At 41.0% G+C, this 22,393-nt stretch overlaps 2 non-coding genes across 2 annotated transcripts; one reads left to right on the top strand and one right to left on the bottom strand.

Moving 5' to 3' along the window:
• Positions 1–16,468: 16,468 nt before the first annotated feature.
• Positions 16,469–16,540, top strand: Trnad-guc. Its single transcript has one exon. It is a non-coding gene; the product is annotated as a tRNA-Asp (tRNA).
• Positions 16,541–16,711: 171 nt separating this feature from the next.
• On the bottom strand, positions 16,712–16,783 carry Trnad-guc. The gene has a single exon. It is a non-coding gene; the product is annotated as a tRNA-Asp (tRNA).
• Positions 16,784–22,393: the final 5,610 nt, after the last annotated feature.

Below are 22,393 nucleotides of genomic sequence, written 5' to 3' on the forward strand. Positions count from 1 at the left end.
AAAAACTGGATCATGTTTGGAGCGAGCGAGAGAAGGACAGAGAGAGAGAGAGAGAGAGAGAGAGAGAGAGAGAGAGAGAGAGAGAGAGAGGGAAGGGAAGGGAAGGAGCCAGAGGGAGGAAGAGACGAAGATGAGATAGGAAAAAGAGAATAGATAGGAAGAAATGAGGGGAAGCAGAATGATGGGAGTGAGAGAATGAAAGAGAGACAGGGAGAGAAGGAGGGAGGGAGGGAGGGAAGGTGGGAGGGATGATGGGAAAGCTATTGAGGCAGTAGTGGTAATAATAGTAGTGGTTGTAATAATAATAATACATCAGGTGTAGTAACATTATCACACAAGACATTTTTAGTAATCTCTCATGCAAAACTATCAGTGAGACGAGTTCTCTTCTCGGGGATTAATATCTAAACACTCACTTCATTTAATTGGAGGGCTTATTGAAGTGGCGGTCTTGGTGGTGGTGGTGGTGGTTATGGTTGTAGTAATAGTAGTAGTAGTAGTAATAGTAGTAGGTGGAGGAGGAGGATGATGATGAGGAAGAGGTGGAAGAGGAGAAGGAGGAGTAGTAGTAGTAGTAGAAGTAGTGGTGGCAGTGGTAATGGTGGTGCTGGTGGTGGCAGTGGTGGTGGTGGCGGTGGTGGTGGTGGTGCTGGTGGTGGTGGTGGTAGTAGTAGTAGTAGTAGTAGTAGTAGTAGTAGTAGTAGTAGTAGTAGTAGTAGTAGTAGTAGTAGCAGTAGTAGTAGGAGCAGTAGTTATAGCAGCAGTAGAATCAACAACAGGAACAGCAGCAGCAGTACATATGCATAATAATGATAAGAATGATAATAAAGACTTGTAAAAACACATCAATGATTATAATACAGAACGAATGTATAAGCAAAGCATCGTAACTAGTGCAGAATGAAGTTCGCAATAGAGTAAGGCATTTATCTCACAAAACTTTACTTCTAAGGTACCAATTTCCTTTAATTAATCACTCGTAAATCTCCTTCACACAGAGATACTCCCGACAATTCTGAAAAAGCCACAGGAAGAGAGTGTATCATCAATGAAAGATGAAGACAGATAGGATATTCACCAAGGGAGGGACGGGAGCAGGGAGGAGAGGAAGGGACGAGTGACACTGATGTAGTAGAGAAGAGAAGCACGGAGGAGGATGAGGCTTGACTGTGGTGGCAGCTTGATAGGATGAGTGGAAGAGATCGGTGGAATAAAGAGAGAGATTTATGAATCATGGGGGTTTATTGAGGGAATAAATTAAAAGAAGTGTTTAGTGGAGAAAGGTGATTAAATGTATATCGGCTTATTTCAAGTTTATCATGTTTGTTGTCACATTAAACGATAGTAGATTATTACCTGTATTTTTCTCTCTTTATTACTATTATTGATACTATTACTACCACTACTATTACTACTACTACTACTACTACTACCACCACTACTACTACTACTACTACTACTACTACTACTACTACTACTACTACTACTACTACTACTACTACTACTACCACCACCACCACCACCACTGCTACTACTACTACTACTACTACTACTACTACTACCACCACCACCACCACTACCACTACCACTACTCCTCCTACTACTACTACTACTTCTACTACTACCGTTACTATTGTTACTAATATGATTATTGTCATGATTATTACTATTCTATTTTTTTCATTATTATTGAGTGAATCTACGGAAATAGGAAGGGATACAAGTGGTTATAAAAGAAGCAACGGATTATTCATGTTTATACAAAGAAATATTGTGGAAACTGATAAAAGAATAGAGATAAATAATAAATAAAAACAAGAGGGGGAGGTGATGGAGGAGAAGAAGAAGAAGAAGAAGAAGAAGAAGAAGAAGAAGAAGAAGATGAGGAAATACCATAAGAGAGAAAAGAAGGTGGAGTAGGAGAAGACAAGAATAAATGCGAAAAAAGAGAAAAACACAACAGACAGGGAATCCCAAATGTACCAAGTTTGGCGCCACGTAAAACACCACAGCGGGGAAGGAAGGAGGAAAGGAGGAAGAGGAAGAAGAGGAGGAGGAGGAGGAGGAGGAGGAGTCGAAAAGGACGGAGCGTTCGTTCATGGCCTGGAGGGGGTCTTGTAACACCTCCAGGAACAGACAGGATGTGATCATGTCCCCTCATTGCTTTTTGTTACGTGTAATAATGAACAAGTGAACGCGCGGTGCCTGTGTGATTGCATTATTCTATTTCATCTCCTTGATCAACACTCGCCCTCAACGCTGCCCTCGTCACGTCCGCCTCGGGAACCACTTGGAGAGCCATTACTGCAGCGGAATACATTAACACGATTTTTTAAGAGCTGATACGACACTGGACATTACACACCAACACCTGATATGCAGAACACTTAGCGGGAATTATTTTCGTATTCACTCTCGTATCTACTGATGGATCTCGTCTCCTCTCCACCAGACAGGATAAACCGACACATCCTGCACGCCTCGCCTTACATTCCTCGATACTGTTTAGAGAGAGAGAAAGAGGGAGAGGGAGTGGGAGAGGGAGAGGCCGCAGCGACGATCTGTATCAGCAGGATGTGTTTCTCTGTTGCCTCGTTAGTAATTAGGTGCTGCTGCAGGTGTGTGTGTGTGTGTGTGTGTGTGTGTGTGTGTGTTATTGATTTCTTCTTGTTTTTATTTTTTTCCTCGTCCAATCAATGTTTTCTAATCTATCTTTTGGGTTTTTCATCTATTTATTCAAGTCTTTTAGTTATAGGTCAAGATTTTTGTCTTTGTTTTGTTTTTTTCTTTGTGTGTGTGTGTGTGTGTGTGTGTGTGTGTGTGTGTGTGTGTGTGTGTGTGTGTTGTTGTGTGTATGTGGGTAGCTGAGTGTGTGGGTCTCTCTCTCTCTCTCTCTCTCTCTCTCTCTCTCTCTCTCTCTCTCTCTCTCTCTCTCTCTCTCTCTCTCTCTCTCTCTCTCATGTGTAGTTTTTCATTAATTTTTCGTTTGTGTTCCTCTTCCTCTTCCTCCTCTTCCCTCCTCCTCAAACTCCTTCCTCCTCTTTATTAACTACTCATCCGCAGTCTTTTCCTCTTTCCTCTTAACGCGCAGGACTTCCACTCTCTCTCTCTCTCTCTCTCTCTCTCTCTCTCTCTCTCTCTCTCTCTCTCTCTCTCTTCTTAATTTAGTTTTTTATACTTTTTTTGTTTTCCAGTTTACTTTTTACTTGTTTATTTTACAGTAAGCTATACCTTCTTCTTCTTCTTCTTCTTCTTCTTCTTCTTCTTCTTCTTCTTCTTCTTCTTCTTCTTCTTTTCTTCTTCTTCTTCTTCTTCTTTTCTTCTTCTTCTTCTTTTTTTTCTTCTTATTCTTTTATTTTCTTCCTCTTCCTCTTTTCTTACTAGTCATCACTTCCACTCCCCTCTTTTCACCCCCTCTTCCTATTTCCTCCTCCTTTTATCTTCTTTTCTTACTCTCTCCCCTGATTCTCACCTCAATTAATCATTTTCCTTTCATTCTTCAATTTTCTTTCGTCTCTCATTTCTTATCGTATTTTTTTTTTTACATTTCCTTTCACATGCTTCACTTTTTCTCCATTTTTCTCCTCCTTCTCTTTTTCCTCATCTTCTTCTTCTTCTTCTTCTTCTTCTTCTTCTTCTTCTTCTTCTTCTTCTTCTTCTTCTTCTTCTTCTTCTTCTTCTTCTTCTTCTTTTTCTTGTTCTTGTTCTTGTTCTTGTTCTTGTTCTTGTTCTTGTTCTTGTTCTTGTTCTTCTTCCTCTTCTTCTTCTTTTTCGTCTTTTTTTTCTTCTTCTTCTTCTTCTCTTCTTCTTCTTATCTTCTTCTTCTTCTTCTTCTTCTTCTTCTTCTTCTTCTTCTTCTTCTTCTTCTTGTTCCTCTTCTTCCTATTAGTCACCTCTCTTTATCAACCTTATATATTGCCTTTTCATATCTCTTTCCTCCTCCTCCTCCTCCCTCCTCCTCCTCCTCCTCCTCCTCCTCCTCCTCCTCCTCCTCTTCTTCCTCCTGTGTGCTTAACTCCTGCTGCACTCACAGTTACCTTATAATGGCTCTCCAAACACACTAATAAGGACCTTAGGATCTATCTATTGCTATTTGAACTTCCTTTGTATTCCTCCTCATACTCCTCCTCCTCATCTTTTTCCTCGTCGCCTTTTTCTTACTCTTCCTAACCTCGTCTTTTGTAACCACCACCACCACCACCACCACCACTACCACTACCACTGCCACTAATCCTTCCCGTCATCCCTTCAATAAAATTCCCTCAGTGTGTATAGTTTTCTCGTCCGTCTCTGTTATTCCCACGTATATGTTTCCCTGTGCGCACCATGTCCTGCCTCTCCTCCCCTTCCCTGTTCCCTATCCATTACGTCACCTGCTCAGCCCGCCTCACCCGCCCGCCTGTCGACTCTCTCTCTCTCTCTCTCTCTCTCTGTTCGTTTTTTTTTTTTTTTTTTTAGCTTTTGTTCTTGTTTATGTTGTTTTCTTTTTGTTCTCATTATTTATTTCCTTTTTTGTTGTTGTTATTGTATTTTCTCCTCTTCCTCCTCTCCTCCTCCTCCTCCTCCTCCTCCTCCTCCTCCTCTTCCTCTTCCTCTTCCTTATCTTGTAACTGTTTTGTTTATTTTTTTTCCCAATTTTTTTTTCTCTCTCTCTACATCTTTCTCTTTGTTCGTTTCTTCTTTCTTCTTTCTTGTTCTTCTGTTATTTATATTCCTTTGGTGTTATTCATGTTTGTTTTTGTCAGGTCTTCGTCCTCCCTTTCTTCCTTCTCTTTCTTTTGGCCTAACTGTTCTCTCTCTCTCTCTCTCTCTCTCTCTCTCTCTCTCTCTCTCTCTCTCTCTCTCTCTCTCTCTCTCTCTCTCTCTCTCTCTCTCTCTCTCTCTCGAGTCTATCACCACCACCATCTTCACTATTCCTCCCTATTTATCTCTCTCATTCAGTTCTCCTTTACACTACTGTTTCTCCTCCTCCTCCTCCTCCTCCTCCTCCTCCTCCTCCTCCTCCTCCTCTGCGCATTCCCTAGCGGGCTCCGTGTAAGGAAGGCTGCGGGAGAGGAGGATAAGGAGAGGAGGAGAGGAGCTGCTTCTGGGCGATGGAGGGATATATTCATAAGATAAAGTGGCATTTATGGGCTGTAGCGCTGGCTTGGGTGGACTCCTGGCTTGGCGGTGGCGGTGGCGGTGGCGTCGGTGGTGGTGGTGATGGTGGTGGTGGTGGTGGCGGTGGTGGCGAGGCTCCCAGCGGCTCTCAACCTGGTGCTCTGTCTTCTTTATGGGCCGGGAATGAGGTGATCACGCTGGCCGGATTCACTCTGAACAAATTGGTACATTCTCTGTGTTTTGGGAACGACTGGGTTTTTTAAGTGACGTCTGGAAAAGTTGTGTGTGAGTTTTTCATTTTTTATATTTTTTTCAGTTTTTTTTGAGTGTTTGTGTGTTTGGTGATTTTAGTTTTGTGGTTTTTTTTTTTTCTGGTACGCGTGTGTGTGTGTGTGTGTTTTTTTTTTTTTTTGTGTGTGTGTGTGTGTATGACGGGGCATGATATTTTGAAAGTTTAAGGGTTTCTGTAATTTTGTGTTTGGTTAGTTTAATTTGCTTTGTGTCCGTGGTGGGTTCAGGGATTTGGGATTATTTTGTGCCTATGTTAAGATTAGAGAGTTCGTAGAGAGGTGATGGTGGTGGTGGTGGTGGTGGTGGATGTGGAGTGAGGAAAGCTGTTGTGTACGAGTTCACGTTTATAAAACACACACACACACACACACACACACACACACACACACACACACACACACACACACACACACACACACACACACACGAACTCTCTCTCTCTCTCTCTCTCTCTCTCTCTCTCTCTCTCTCTCTCTCTCTCTCTCTCTCTCTCTCTCTCTCTCTCTCTCTCTCTCTCTCTCCTTCTCTTTCTCTCTCTCTTTCTCTCTCCCTCCCCACCCATCCCAACTAAATAAATATATATATAAGCCAGGAAGGAAACCAACTCACCGAGCTGGACATAATGGAGTGACTCACGAAAGAGAAAGAAGAGAAGAGAGAGAGAAAAAAAAGTTTCATGCATCATTATAGGTGAAGGCTGATAGGCAAAGTTGGTGCGGTACACAGCGATCGAATCACTAAAGTATCTGTTTAGTGTCATGACCCGCGTGCAGTTTATGGGCCGCACTGAACAAGCGGAGTCTGAGTCGGGCTCATTACCGCCGGCTGGAGGAGGAGGAAGAAGAGGAGGAGGAGCAGCAGCAGCAGGAGGAGGAGGAGAAGGAGGAGGAGGAGGAAGCAAGGGAGCAGCAGGAGATATGCGTGGGGTGGGTGCAGTAGAAGAAAAGTTCGGGTTTAAATATGAGGGATGGTGGAGAATACGAATACAAAGATGTTTTAATAGTAAGGATGTTAGTGTGATAATGATGATACATGTGGAGATACAGGAACTAGAATCTGAAGTAAAGAAGATTAGGAAGGAAGGGACTGAGGGAAAAGACAGAGAGTATGTCAGTTGAATAATTGCTAGAATAATGATGTAATGGTGAAGATGTCAGTGTGATGATGATAAATGTAGAAATACAGAAAATATAATATAAAAGAGATGAACAAAGAGGGAAACAAATAGCAAGAAAGAATGTAACAGCTGAGAGATGATAAAGACGAACCAGATAAAGATGTAAAATAAGTAAAGTTGTTAGTGTGATGATAAATTTGAGGACGCAGGAAATAGAAGTTAAGTACAAGTAAAGCTATCATGGAGGGAAGGAAGAGAAAAAAAAAGGAGAAAATTAAGAATTATCAGAGAAAGCAGAATTGAAGATGTAGTGAGAGTAACGATGCTTGATAGAAGGGCGATAAACATGAAGGTACAGGAAATAGAGTCTGGAAACAAGTAGAGGAGATTGTGAAGGAAAGGAAAGAAGAAAGGAAAGAGGATGTGACAACTTGATCAGTGAGAGTGAATCAAGGAAAAGAATTTAAACCCGAAGTGCAGAAAATTAAGATCTTTGGTAGTAAAGGGGAGATTTCATGACCACGCTGGAAAACACACACACACACACACACACACACACACACACACACACACACACACACACACACACACACACACACACACACATCTGCTCGTGCATTAGGTACAAATAAGACGAAATAATGTTGCTGGGTCGATGCAAGACAAACCTGCGTTGAATAAAATGAGAAGGCAAAAGAAAATATATTCGTTGGCGGGAAAATATTTATATCTGGATGAAAGCTGCACGAGAGAGCAAGACAATGGCGCAGGAACAATGGGGGGACGAATATTAGGAAGACGTTATGAGGAGGGAAGCGGCGTGAGAGAGGCGAGGAGGGAGATTCTCTGCAAAGTATGTCATTTGTACCTCTTTTCTGGCACTTTTTTATGCTTCATACTGCGCTGAGATTGGCAGGCGAGGAACATCACTTCAGGGCATCTCGGGAAGTACGGCACTGTGCGGTGAGAGGACCGAGTCTCACAGTACAGTTTTCTCCTCTATGTATTAGAGTTTTTTGGTGACGAAATGGGAAGCAACCGTAGAAGGGAGCGTGTTTTCTTCCAGGTCACGCAGGGATGAGGAGCGTGAAGTGCCGGTGCCTGAAGAATGGACGGGAAACAATGTAAAGTAAAAGTCTCAAATTGTTGCACGTTTCTGTTATGCAGCGATGTGTAATCAGGAAACGCATGTGCTATGGCGCAATGAATACACACACACATACACACACACACACACACACACACACACACACACACACCTTTTTTCAGGTGAGCGTTCACGGAGTGGCCGGGTTTGTAATAAAGACAGAAGAGTGTGATAAGGGGCGCGTCTCCGGTCCCACGGCACCGCCTCCATCTTCTTCAGGTCCTGGAGCGCACCGAGTTGTCTCTAATCATCTTTACGAGTGGCGTGGCCCAAGATTCAGGGGAAGATACTAGAAATAAATATGACTGCTCGACAAATTGCATGTTAGTAGGAGAAAGAGAAGGAGACAGAGAACAAAGACGGCTCTGTCCAGGATGACTTGTGGGACAAAGAATAGATTCAGTGACTCATTTGTTACCATTACATGAAAATATTTCCAATTACCGAAAGAAACATGCTTTTTGCGGCACGCAAATTGGACCTTTCCAGGCGCATTGAAAGCTGCCAAAACTTACCAATAAATTTATGTTCCGTTCCCAAGAAAAGATTATTAGTAAAGTTCCGTTCAGTGTATACATTTTTTCTTCATTTATGAATGCACTCGCAAACATCTGTATGCATGTATGTATGTATGTATGAAATATATGAATGTATGGATGTATGTACAGTGACTAGTCTTGTGCTGCATGATGGATGGAAATAAAAGAGTAAATTGACGTCATCTATTCTCAGATTAGATCATACAAACGAAGGAGAAACGGCATCAATAAATTGATTGCATTTTTTATTTCGCAATGATTGCAGCAGTATAGTAGTAGTAACAATATTAGTAGTAGTAGTAGTAGTAGCAGCAGCAATAGCCGCAGTAGTAGCAGCAACAGCTGCAGTAGTAGCAATTCGTCGTCGTTGTAAAAGTAGTAGTAGTTGTTAGAGGATGAAGAGGTGGGAGTAGGAGGAGGAGGAGGAGGAGGAAAAAGAAGAGAGAGGAGTAAGATGATTAATTATCGTTGTTACTTGCTCATAGGCATCTTTTAACACACACACACACACACACACACACACACACACACACACACACACCGCGTAGTGTAGTGGTTAGCACAGTGGTTACTCACAATCGAGAGGGCCCGGGTTCGAGTCCCGGTAAGCGGTGAGGCAAATGGGCAAGCCTCTTAATGTGTGGCCCCTGTTCACCTAGCAGTAAATAGGTACGGGCTGTAACTCGAGGGGTTGTGGCCTCGCTTTTTCGGTGTGTGGAGTGTGTTGATGTGGTCTCAGTCCTACCCGAAGATCGGTCTATGAGCTCTGTGCTCGCTCCGTAGTGAGGAAGACTGGCGGGGTGACCAGCAGACGACCGAGGTGAATTACACACAGTAGACCCATTCATAGACACCTGAGCTCGTCGCTACATACTTTGATCACAATTCTACACATTACCCCTTCGAGGCCCTTTCCCTTTGCCTCCCGCGGCTCATGGGGGGCAGGAGGCGGCGGCAGGCCAGATGGACGCCTCCGATAGAGCCTTTAACAAACTACCCACCGGCTCATTCAGTATACGAAAACGATAAATTGCGTAAATCCTATAAATTTTTGGGCCGGCCTAACAACCCGGCGCGCCCCGACAGTACAAGTAGAAGTGTCATCGCCGCCAGCATCACTGAGCTTTATGGGGGCCTTCTGCAGGAGGAGGAGGAGGAGGAGGAGGAAGAGAAGGAGGAGGAGGAGGAGGAGGAGGAGGAGGAGGAGGAGGAGGAGGAGGAGGAGGAGGAGGAGGAGGAGAGGCAGTGATGGGGGAAGAGGATAAAAAGGAATAGGAGAATGCAGATGAAGAACGAAAAGACGAGGGCAAGTGAAGAAAGGAAAGGAGTAGAAATGTTGAAAATAAAACTTGAAAAGGAGGAAGAGAGGATGAAGGCAGAGAGAAAAATATATGAACAAAAAAGAACAGAAGAGATTTGAAGGAAATAATGGAGTTGATATGCTAAGAGTGAAGAACGTAGAGAAGGAAAGAAAACATGAAGAAGAAAGAAACGAAGATAGTGATTAGGAAAAAAAAATGGAGGAGAAAAGGAAAGGAAAAAGTGAAGTTATTTAGGAGAAAAAGAAAAAAATGGAGAAAAACCAGAAAAATGAAGCGAGAGAAAAAAAAGTAGAAGGGAATGACGAAATCAAGAAGAAATAAAAAAGGCTGCTTATGACTGAAAAAAAAAAAAACTTGAGTAAGAATAAATAAAGAAATGAAGAAAATAAGAATACAAACAATAGAAAACGAAAAAAATAAAGCAAAAAAGAAGGTTAAAAAAAAAGAAGGCAGTGAAGATGTTAATGATAAACAAAAGAGATAAAGAGGTTGGATAAATAAAAAAGATCATCAGAGGGTAGAAAAACAATATTGAGCAACACTAAAATGGAGATGATGCAACACAATTTGAGAGAATGATGATGTTACGGGTGTGTTTTGTTGATGTTACGATACCAGGTTGAGGTGACGCCAGGTACAGGTGTTGTCGGTACAGGAAACCAGGTACACGTGACGCCAGCAGGAGCATCAAAAAAAGTTGGTGCAAAAACAAGAGTGATAAAGATGAAGAGTTGATAAAGAGAGGAATAACAAAACTGCAAGAGAAGAATCGTTTAAAAAGAGAGATATAAGTGTAAACGGTAAACAGTAACAAATGAATCACTGAAAGAAAACACATTCAGTGAAGAAATATGTAAAAAAAATAAACTATGAAAGCAGTTGAACAAAAATGCGAAAGAAAAAAAAATAGTTAAAATTTAGAACACAATGAAAATAAAGACATATAAAATACATAAAGAAAATACAGGAAGAAATATCACTAAGCTAAAAATAAATATATAGATAAACCAATGCTAAAAATAATAATAATAAAAAAAACAACAACTTATGTACAGATCAAACCACGTGGCACTTTTTGCATAAATTGTAATACACTTTCTCTACGCTTTACTTGTAACTGATAGACTCGCCAGCCACATCACTCATATATTTACCAAACCAGTTCAACCAGTCTCATGTGAAGATACACTTTTTTTTTTACTACCAACTCAATGCGGGAGAAGGAAATATTCTTACTTGATTCAGAGGCTCGGTATACATATTATCTGGAAGGATTATTGTACTAGAATTCTTGTATATTTGTTTCAGAGCATCAGTTGCTTGGGAACAGAAGTATTGATGCGGAGAAACTGATGGCAGGTGGCTATATATGATAAAGAAATAAGAAAAGAGGTGGTAATGCAGGGAAACTGATGACATGGGGTTAGATATGACAAAGGAATAAGAAAAAAACGGGGGATATTTTGAAATAGATAAGTCGATTGATGGGAAGATAAGAAGCAATGTGATGTGATGAAAATATAGATAGATGAGAGAGAGAGAGAGAGAGAGAGAGAGAGAGAGAGAGAGAGAGAGAGAGAGAGTCATTCCCCTTAAAAAATCAATTAAAAGAAAAGAAACATTAAAAAGAACGGGATCAGAATAGCAAGTGACTATTTCTCGAACACTGTCACTTCATTCACAGTATACAACTTTCAACACGCTATGCTCACTTCATCAGCCTACCTGCATCTGTCGCGTGTCTCACCTCGTCTTGCAATACACGTCACTGCCACCGCCACCATGTCATCTGTACTCCATCCCATCCCACTCAGTCACTCCTTGTTGTTCATCAGTCTCTTTCATCCCGACGTAGTAGATATACTGGTGTGTTCATTATTGCTTCTATTCTGATACTAGTCCTACTACCGCTGCTGCTGCTGCTGCTGCTGGTGCTGCTGGTGCTGCTGGTGCTGCTGCTGTTACTGGTGCTGCTGCTGCTGCTGCTGCTACTACTACTACTATTACTACTACTACTACTACTGCTGCTACTACTACTGCTGCTGCTACTGCTGCTACCACCACTACCACCACTGCCACTACTGCACTACTGCTGCCACCACTGCACCACTGCCACCACCACCACTGCTGCTGCTGCTGCTGCTGCTGCTGCCACTGCCACTGCTGCTGCCACCACCACCACCACCACCACCACCACCACCACCACCACCACCACCACCACCACCACCACCACCACCACTGCTACCACTACACCACCACTGCCACCTGCTGCTGCTGCTACTGCTACTGCTGCTACCACTGCTGCTACTGCTACTACTACTACTACTACTACCTTTAAATAAGTAGCGCTAATATATATCTGCCAACTATTCTAAATAATCAATACCCAATTAAATACTAAATGTAAAAAGACGTATAGGAAAATAAGGAGTGATACACACACACACACACACACACACACACACACACACACACACACACACACACACACACACACACACACACACACACACATGGAACTATCAGCAATATACATACCCTAATCATAATCTTATCCAGCCCAGTACATAATAAACCTGTTTTCCTCACAAAATAGGAAATCGCAAGGCTGTACTTGGACACTTGATGCTAGCCGAGTGAGGGAGCAAGTGACGAGAGGAGAGGCGAGGCGAGGCGAGGCGAGGAGAGGAGAAGAATGGGGAAGGAAGCACTAACCACTAAAAGCTCGACAGATAAGATGGATTTATGCCTCGGCCTGTCAACAAGGGGTGATGCACAATGGCTGGGTAGACAGTAACGACCCAATATCATGAGTGTAGCGGCAAAGATAATCACGCCCGCCATCACCTTCAGCCGGGGTAGTTTCCATGGAGGCCCACCAGGAGGAGGCTGCAAATGAGGGCGTCCCAAGGGCCTCATCCCTCACCACGAGTCCTGAGGTGTCTATGATGGCCACTCACAGCAGCAAGATAATGGAGATAGACAATATCTTCTTGTTGTGCCTCGAGCGTGATTGCATCCTCCCTCATGAAAGTCTAAGGATTTTTATTTTTTGTCTCAGCGACTTGAATACAAAGACTGATGATGTTCATAAAGGACTTGAGCGCATGAAAGATTTGGTGAGGTGTTTAGTCTGGGTGTTTATTTTCGTATAGTTTGCCATTAGAAAAGTGGTCATTAGGCAAGGTGTTCATTGGAGAAAGTGATCCATTAATTAGCATGTGATCAGCTTGGCCAAAGTCTCTTGTTAGTTTTAGGACGTAAGAGCAAGAGGGAAGCTGCATGCAAGAAGAATTAGACCAACATGTGGTGCTATCTACAGTATATTCTCAACTTATTTTAAAGCTTCGTGTTCTCATTATGACCAAACACCCGAGAATGAACTGACTTGGAGGGTCGTTGCTTTGAAGGTCGTTGCTTTATCCTGAACTGCATCTAAAGACGGTTTCAAACGATAGCCCTTCAGGTAGACAGAAAATAGTATCTTCGGGATCTTTGCGTTCACTAACTCTTAAATTCCGTTATGCATTAAATAAAACAAGATCTACTATTACTGTTTCTACTTGTCAATCTTCTCAAACACCTTCATTTACCTGCGCTTTCCTCAGTCACACCTATTACAAACATCTCTTTCATTACATTCATAAACTCTATTTTACACATCCTTTCTTTCTCTTACGGGCAATATATTCGTACATCACCGGTATCCTTCTCTACACATGCTATTTGTCACCCCTCCTTCTGATACGCCTATTTAGGTTTCTTTCCTCTTCCTTTGTCTGAAACCAAGCGTGTATGTGTTGTGCCTCTGATGTATCGTAGAGACAGGACAGTCAGAGAAAAGCAAGTACTAGAGACCATCTGGCGTGCATTAATTGTAGATACCGATGACAATAAATTGAGCGCTTATAGTTTTGGTGTGAAATTTTATGTAAGAAATAAAAAGACTCCTTTATATATTTTTTATCATGGTGATTCGGCAGGAGCACAGCATATGGGGAGAGAGAGAGAGAGAGAGAGAGAGAGAGAGAGAGAGAGAGAGAGAGAGAGAGAGAGAGAGAGAGAGAGAGAGAGAGAGAGAGAGTTAATTTGTCGCTCTTAAACGATAATTACAGTTTCCAAAAGATTGGTTAGTTGAATTCCAGAGGTGTCTTGGCGTCACACTTTTAGAACAAATTTTGTCGTCGAATAGATAGATAGATAGATACGTACATGACGTATGCCTACATGCTTCTTAATGCAGTTTTGTATATATGCATGCATACGTGTGCATACATACATTTATATATAAAGAAATTGATTAGCAAGTGAATAGATTAAGATATAAACAGATAGATAGGTAGGCAGAAAGACACCCAGATGAATTCATACACGAACACAAATATACACATGTACGTACCCAAAAACATACACACACATAATCATACACAGATATGGTTACATCGACATAGGTAGACAGATAAGTAAATAAATAAACAGATACATATCACTGCAGTAAGTAGCGTGCACACATTTTCCTCTCCTGAACACCTCAAACAAACAGTGAGGCCCCTGAGGCGAGGGTAAGCCAGCAGGCGGCGGTGGCCCGACGCAGCTCAGTGAAGTGTTAGCGGCGTGACGGGCGGTGAGCGGCCGTGGAGACTCCGGGAATCAATTCGTTCCGCTGCTCCGCCCAGTCCATTGGGAGCGGCGCGGCACACGAGAAGAGTGGATTTTTTTTCTTTTTTAAGGATAAGGAGCAGAGGGTGCAGAGCGGTGGTCCGGGGCTCACTGCCGAGACGTCCGGAGTAAATCGTGTTTTGTTTAACTTTTTTACTGCTAGACAAATATTTTCCCATGTCCACTTAGGGTTTCTAGACACTTATTTATTTCAGGGATAAATTGTGTTTTGTATTACCGTTTCATTGCTAGACAAGTAATTCCTTATATGTAGCGACCTTTTATTTTTTTTACACATTTAGTTCTGTTCTACTGTAATGGAATCATGTTTTCTTTAGCATTTTCCCTTTAGACAAATGTTTTCCCATGTCCACCTACGACTTGTCACACACTTTAATGTCCTAAAACATTGTAGCTTAGGAAAAAAATAAGCACCTACTGTTTTTTTCTGCCTCCATGCAAATATTTTTACAATTCTCTCAGTGTCGACAAAGACTATCGCAGTGAACAGACTATTTTGGAAGCGCTGATTCTATTTTTTTTTCTTCTTTTTTTGTCGATATCGGTGTTCCGTTTAGCGGGTCGCGTGTCTCAGTTGTGTTACGATTCTCCAGTCTGACGTTCCTTGTTAGCTAATCGCCTTTCGAGCCTTTCAGTACAAGATGGCTATTATACACTGATGCAGGGCGAAATGATAGATATAGTGGATAGCGCACGTCACAATGTCGAGGAAATTCATAAAGTTTCCGGGACATTGAAACCTAAAATACATACAAAAGTTTGTAATTATTAAAAAAAAGAAGGATAAGGGAAAATATATAAGAGTAAATAAGACACGCATCATGTCATCCACATAAAAATAACATCGCTACTCACGGAATATGACATTTCAGCCTAGGTAGTAAAATATGTTGCATATATTGGTACTGGGCGAAGAGTAAAAGGAAGATAGCGTAAATACAGTGGCCTCACATCAGAATGTTAAGGAAGAATGGCAGAGCACGCAGGACACTCCAGGCTAAGTATATCAAGGTGACGTACAGGTAAACAAGTACAAGAGCAGCAGCGGAAAAGGGTGATAACACGCCCGCCGATACCAACACGATAGGGCCGGCACGATCAGTTAGAGGGCCGATAACGGAGCATTGGCCGCCACATGGACAAGATAAAGGAGGATAATTAGCAGACAACACACGCGCACGCACGTAACGATAAACGGCGACCCCCGGCGGGAGTGAAGGCGAGCATATATCGCGCTATGATAGTGTCGATACATGAATTAAGACGCTCCCCCTAGTGTGATAACATAACTGATATAGAAGGGCGCCGAGCCACGCAGCGACTGGCGCGTGAGGGGCCGCCGCCACCACCTACAGGAGTCCTTGACGGAGATCCGATATGAGAGAAGAAAATTAAGTGTAAGAAACAAGAAAAGGAGGAAAACCAAGACATGATGGAAATGTAAATGAGAAAACCTAGACCCAAGAAATGAAAAGTGAGAAAACTGATACACGATAAGATAAAAAGACAAAAAACCTGAGACTTAATAAAAAACGAGAGAAATGAAGATTTAACACTCACGGGAAGAGAGAGAGAGAGAGAGAGAGAGAGAGAGAGAGAGAGAGAGAGAGAGAGAGAGAGAGAGAGAGAGAGAGAGAGTCTGTTTTACCATATCATCAATTATTTTACAAGGAAAAGAATATTCGATTTTTTTTTCATTGCATTTATGATGTCACTTATAAAAATTATCTTTTTCCTTGACTGATGACCACATGAGGCAGAGCATGGAGGCGAGGGGTGTTTTGTTGCTTCTCATTTGTCATATTAATTTTTGGGGTGTTTTTTATTTATGTTTCATTTGTTTGATGCACATAATGAGTAAATAGGTGACATAAATAAGGACACAGATAAGGATTTTTTTGTCTCTTACATTTGCATTTGTTCCTCTTATAATTGTTTAATCTTTGAGAACAAGATTTCCTATAGTCTATTACAAAATATATGTAATGAGATTGCTTTCCCACCGGTGTTCTCGTGGGAATTTTTTCTTTCTAAAAAGGGAAAACTTGCCAAAGGTAACAAAAACGATTGACAAAAAAAAAAAAGGTCCCGAACAAGACCGAGAGAGTTACTCAAAAGAATTGGACAAGTGTCTTGAAGCGTTCTTTATATGAGTTCAGATCATACATAAACAAGTTTGGAGTTTCAGTGTGTACTTATATCAATCATCTCGTGGAAAGTCTTGCGAAAATGAGTACAGTTCTAATAATGTCGTTCACTTTAAATTCTTCAGTCCTCGGTAGTATAGTGGTTAGTATCCCCGCCTGTCACGCGGGAGACCGGGGTTCAATTCCCCGCCGGGGAGAAACTGAGTTAACGTTTTGTTGTTATTCCTATGATTATTAATATTGTGATAATTTTTTTTATCATCATACGGATGTAAGTCAGCTTTAGGATAATTATAATGATGCTAAAGATAATAATTATCATTATAATAATTACTAACAACAATAAGAAAAGTGAAGCCTTTCGGTTTCTCCCCGGCGGGGAATCGAACCCCGGTCTCCCGCGTGACAGGCGGGGATACTAACCACTATACTACCGAGGACCGAAGGTGAATGGTGAGTAGTGTTTACTGACGCGACAAAAGAGATTAGGAATGCTTTCAAGCTGCGTGATTTGCTTGCTATGCATATGTATGTTCATATGTATGTATGAATGTATTATTATTATTATTATTATTATTATTATTATTATTATTATTATTATTATTATTATTATTATCATTATTATTATTATTATTGTTATTGTTATTATTATTGTCATTATTATTATCATAATTATTATTAATTTTATTATCTTCTTTTCTTCTTTTTCTTCTTCTTCTTCTTCTTCTTCTTCTTCTTCTTCTTCTTCTTCTTCTTCTTCTTTCTTCTTCTTCTTCTTCTTCTTCTTCTTCTTCTTCTTCTTCTTCTTATTATTATCTTATTATTATTATTATTATTATTATTATTATTATTATTATTATTATTATTATTATTATTGTTATCATTGTTATCATTGTTATTATTTTATTATTATTGTTATTGTTGTTATTGTTATTATTACTAGCAGCAGTAGTAGTAGTAGTAGTAGTAGTAGTAGTAGTAGTAGTAGTAGTAGTAATAGTTGTAGTGGTAGTAGTAATAGTAATTGTTCTAGTACTAGTCGTACCGTTATTATTGTTATTGTCATTATCATTATTATTGTTATTTTTGTAATAATTTTCATTATCATAAGAAAATTGCGGAACGTTGCGATTATTGAGGCCAATGTAACACCATGATGAAACTGTCACACACACACACACACACACACACACACACACACACACACACACACACACACACACACACACACACACACACACACACACACACACACACAGGCACCAGCAAAAGCTTTAACAATGTCAACCTCAGAGAGAGAGAGAGAGAGAGAGAGAGAGAGAGAGAGAGAGACCCTTTCTTCCCTTCAAAACACACATACACCATCCCGTATCCCCTCAAATCCTCAACAACACCCTCTCCCCTTCACCTCTCCATCTCCTCCTCACCTCCCCCCCTATCAGCTTCCGTTATCACGACACCAACATAAATGGAAATGTGACTTGACGCACCGGACGCCTGCCATTACCCATTTATCCAGCTCGCTTACCCGAATTATCCCCTTAGCGGACTCAATCACCCTCTTTATCCGGTTATTCGCTTTGCTGCAAACGCGTCCGCCGCCTCCGGATGTCCACCATTCAAAACACTCGTCGGGGCAAAATCGCTGGGTATTATTTCCACCTTACGTACCAGAGGAGCCGCTCAGCCACGCATTGTCTCGCCGCGGCCCGGACACTTGAGGCTGCTCTCTAGGGATTGAGAGAAGGAAGGAAGGAAGGGAGGATGAAAGATGCTAAGACAGGAAGGATGAGAGCATTGATCCTTACCAGACACACACTGGACTGAGCTTTGAGAGAAGGAAGGAAGGATGACGGAAGGAATGTTATGTCAAGAAAGATCTTTGGTTAACTATTTGGAGTTTTGAGAGAAGGAAAAGAGGAAAGGATGAGAGAAAGAAGCTAAGACAGGAAGGATTCGAACAAGGATCATTGCTACACATAAATAATTGAACTGAGGTTTGATGTAGGGAAAGAAAATATTAGAGAAGGAATGCTAAGGGAGGAAGAGAACGAGTGTAGGGTCGTTGTCAGTCATCAGCGCCACTACTGTATACACTGGCTGGGCTCTGAGAGAATGAATGGAGGAAGGATAAGGAAAGGGACACCAAGGAATGGGGGATAAGTTCACCGACCCTTAGTAGACACCACCACCACTACACACACACACACAGTACACACACACAGTGCACATTCTCCAGAAAGGACAAAGTGCGGAGGTTGACAAGAGTTCTTCCCTTTGTTGGTATGCACGCTTCGTGGAGACTTAGGATGATGAGACGTGCAGAGAGGATATTGTGCTTTACGTGTTTTTTGAGTTTATGATGTAAAGATGTGGGTTTTTCTTTTCCTACTGTACATCAGTCACATGAATTGAGCTATAAAAAGTCAGTGGCAAGTACATCACTAGCACAGCACATGTCAGTCTGTGGACAAAGCTATAGGCGAGACAGAGGTGTGTTGTGAAAAGGATGCTGTTGACGGATATGCAAGATGTGCTTAAGAGAGTTTTATGGATGCTGCGAAGTAAGGCTTGGAGTGAATGAGGAAGGTTATGGTTCAGAAGACTAAGCATGTTGAAGGATCATTCGCAACACCCACAAAAAAGTGATAATTAGATAGCGTAAATTTTGATGCTATTTCATATCTGGTTCTTGAAATCTTAACTGTAAAGGTTGTAAAAAGTTCTAAAAACAAAGACCAAGTAGAAAGAAAGGAGAGAAAGAGAATTGAATTGATTAATCAACTGACGAATGAAGAAATCATGGTGATAGGAAATATGATTACATCTATATCAATCATAAGGACGAATACCCTTGACAAATCATATTGCATTACATTGCATCATTCCATTACAAAGGAATACTTACCATTCTAGGCTACATTGGTAAATATCTTCGTACATACATGCATGCATACATACATACATACATACATACGTACATGCATACATACACAAACAAATCAGAAAAGAATAGTGATCCTGGTTAACAAATATTGAACAAGCACTTTTTACTTTATTCTTTTGTGAAAATAGATATAAATAACAGGAGTTTGATCGTAGAACACACACACACACACACACACACACACACACACACACACACACACACACACACACACACACACACACACACACACACACACACACACAGGAAGTAAATGTTAATTGAGCACGAAGTTTCTATACGCATAATCTCAAGCATTCATAAAAGCACGTCAATCAATACACATCACCTCCATCACATTTAATGAAGAAGTTGGTACAGAAACATTCACTTGGCAAAGATAAACAAAAACATATCCTTGTCTCTTAGGTGAATTATAATTACTACTCCTTGAAACAATAAGATATACTTGTTGAGGAGATTAACTTGCAACAGTAAAAGAATTGATGTGATTCCCATAGTATTTAAAGATCAATTTAAGTCTTTACCCTTAACCCCTTCAAAATATGGACACATTTTTACCTTCAGCTTTGTGTATGATTAGGCCATTTTATTGACAGTGAGAAGAGTCTTTGGAGGTCAGAAGATTAATGGCCAGAATCTTCACTATTTGATTCCCCTATATAAGTTTCTAAAGCTGTATTTAATCACCAAATATTAAGCAGAATGAATATGGAAACACGTCATGGTACTGAAGGGATTTAAAAATTTCAAAGATCTTATATAAACTCTTTCATTTAAGCAAACTGCAGTTGAAGCAATGTAACTATTTAAGATTACTTTCAATGCTGTAGTGAAGGTTGTTCATTCTTTTTGTCAATAATTCTCTTTCGCAAACAGCACCAATAGTGGGGTATAATTTTTCCTGTTCCTTTGATTTCATTCTACTTGCCGTTTTTCTTTTCTGCAGCTAATAAAGACAATCATAAAGAAAATAACTGAATAAAATACTCATGAAATTTTAGTTATCGTTCCAGTGAAATTGTAACGTAATTCTGAAGAAATCATGGAGGCTTCAAGAATGAGAGGCTTATAGTATCAAAAAGGGAAGCAAAGACTGGAGGCGGAGGGAAGGCTAACAGTGAGAATGTTTCCCTGGCGACACTCAAGTGAGATATCCTGTATGTATTGAGAGAGAGAGAGAGAGAGAGAGAGAGAGAGAGAGAGAGAGAGAGAGAGAGAGATTTATGTGTTTACGACAATGGATATCTGGTGCTGGTCTTGTTGATTGTGACTCTCTCTCTCTCTCTCTCTCTCTCTCTCTCTCTCTCTCTCTCTCTCTCTCTCTCTCTGCCTTGAGTTATATTGTTTGGGGTGGTTAAGTTGTATTATCCATTGGGCTAAAACTATTATTATTATTATTATTATTATTATTATTATTATTATTATTATTATTATTATTATTATTATTACTATTTCTTGAACTTTATTGTTGTTGTTGTTGTTGTTGTTGTTGTTGCTATCGTTCCTGTTGTTGTTATTGTTCTTTATTATATTCATACTTCTTTGGATATAAAAAAAGGACTCCTTCTCCTCCTCCTCCTCCTCCTCCTCCTCCTCCTCCTCCTCCTCCTCCTCCTCCTCCTCCTCCTCCTCCTCCTCCTCCTCCTCACTATCTTCCTCTTCCTCCTCACATTCACCCTCCCCTATGCCTACACAAACACACACACACACACACACACACACACACACACACACACACACACACACACACACACACACACACACACACACACATTCTTCCACCCTTCTCATTCTTCCTCCCTCACCCTTTCTCTTCCCTCTTTTCTTCCTTTCATCTCCTTTCCTCTTCCTTCTTGCTGTTCTTCCCTCTCTCTCTTCACCTCTCTTCGTCCCATCCTCTTTCTCTTTCCTCCTACTCCCTGCCTCACTCCCTCCCTCCTTCCTTAATCGCCTTCTCTAAATTCTTTCCTCCCTACTTGATCCTATGGTCCTTCGTCTTTCCTCCCTCTTCCTCTCCCTCTCCCTCTCTCACTGACCCTTCAGTAGAAAATCCCAACTACATGGTCAGTTGAACACTAAGAGCTCTCTCTCTCTCTCTCTCTCTCTCTCTCTCTCTCTCTCTCTCTCTCTCTCTCTCTCTCTCTCTCTCTCTCTCTCTCTCTCTCCAAGCTTTTTGATTTCTTATTCACCTTTATTTATTTTCATGTTATCTGTTTTTCTTTCTCTTTACTCTCATTTTGTTCATTTCATCTATTTGCTTTTTCTCTTCTTTTCTCTTCGTTGCATTTATTTATTTTCACATTGTTTTTTCTTCTTTTTTTCTCACGTTATCGTTCAAGTGTGTGTGTGTGTGTGTGTGTGTGTGTGTGTGTGTGTGTGTGTGTGTGTGTGTGTGTGTGTGTGTGTTTCTTTTTATTCTACTATTGGTGTAATTTGTTTAATTTGTTTATATTTATTTATCTGTTCATTTCTTTAGTGTACATTGGGAGTCTTATGTCTTAAATGATCTTCTTGATTAATTTTACAGATGGCTTGATAAATAATCTTGATTCATTTAACTTCCATTTATATTAGAATGATGAATACGTTTGTCATTTTGTTAGATTGATTTATTTATCTTTAAAATGCGCGTTGATAAATAAATTGGATTGAACATTGAAAGATTGAGTGTTTAGTGATTAAGAGTTGGTCAAGTTGGTCGCCTCTCTGCCCAGGTGCTCGCCGCTCAGCCTGTAGTCTGCCCACCTGGTGCAAGGCGCGGCTGTCCACAGAGACTGCTAATGAAAGGATTACCCGGCCTCGCCCTCCGCTGCCTGTCTTTGTCTGGGCAGCAGTGGCGCCCCTCAGTCTAATCCGCTCCAGCTTATGACACTTTCAGCAAACTTTTCTTCCTATAACAGACTTTCCAGCTCAGTTCTGTGTATAGTGTTTTGATCCAACCAATTTCATTACGTGACGTGATTTAGAACATTGCCTCTCACAGAGACTATTTTCCTTATGGTAATTTATTTCGACGTCTAGTTAGGTAGATATTTATGATATGGCAAATTGTGGAGCAGAGTGGCGCAGTGGAAGCGTGCTGGGCCCATAACCCAGAGGT

The sequence above is a fragment of the Portunus trituberculatus genome, chromosome 42 (genome assembly GCF_017591435.1).
Source record: "Portunus trituberculatus isolate SZX2019 chromosome 42, ASM1759143v1, whole genome shotgun sequence".
In the NCBI taxonomy this organism is placed as follows: domain Eukaryota; kingdom Metazoa; phylum Arthropoda; class Malacostraca; order Decapoda; family Portunidae; genus Portunus; species Portunus trituberculatus.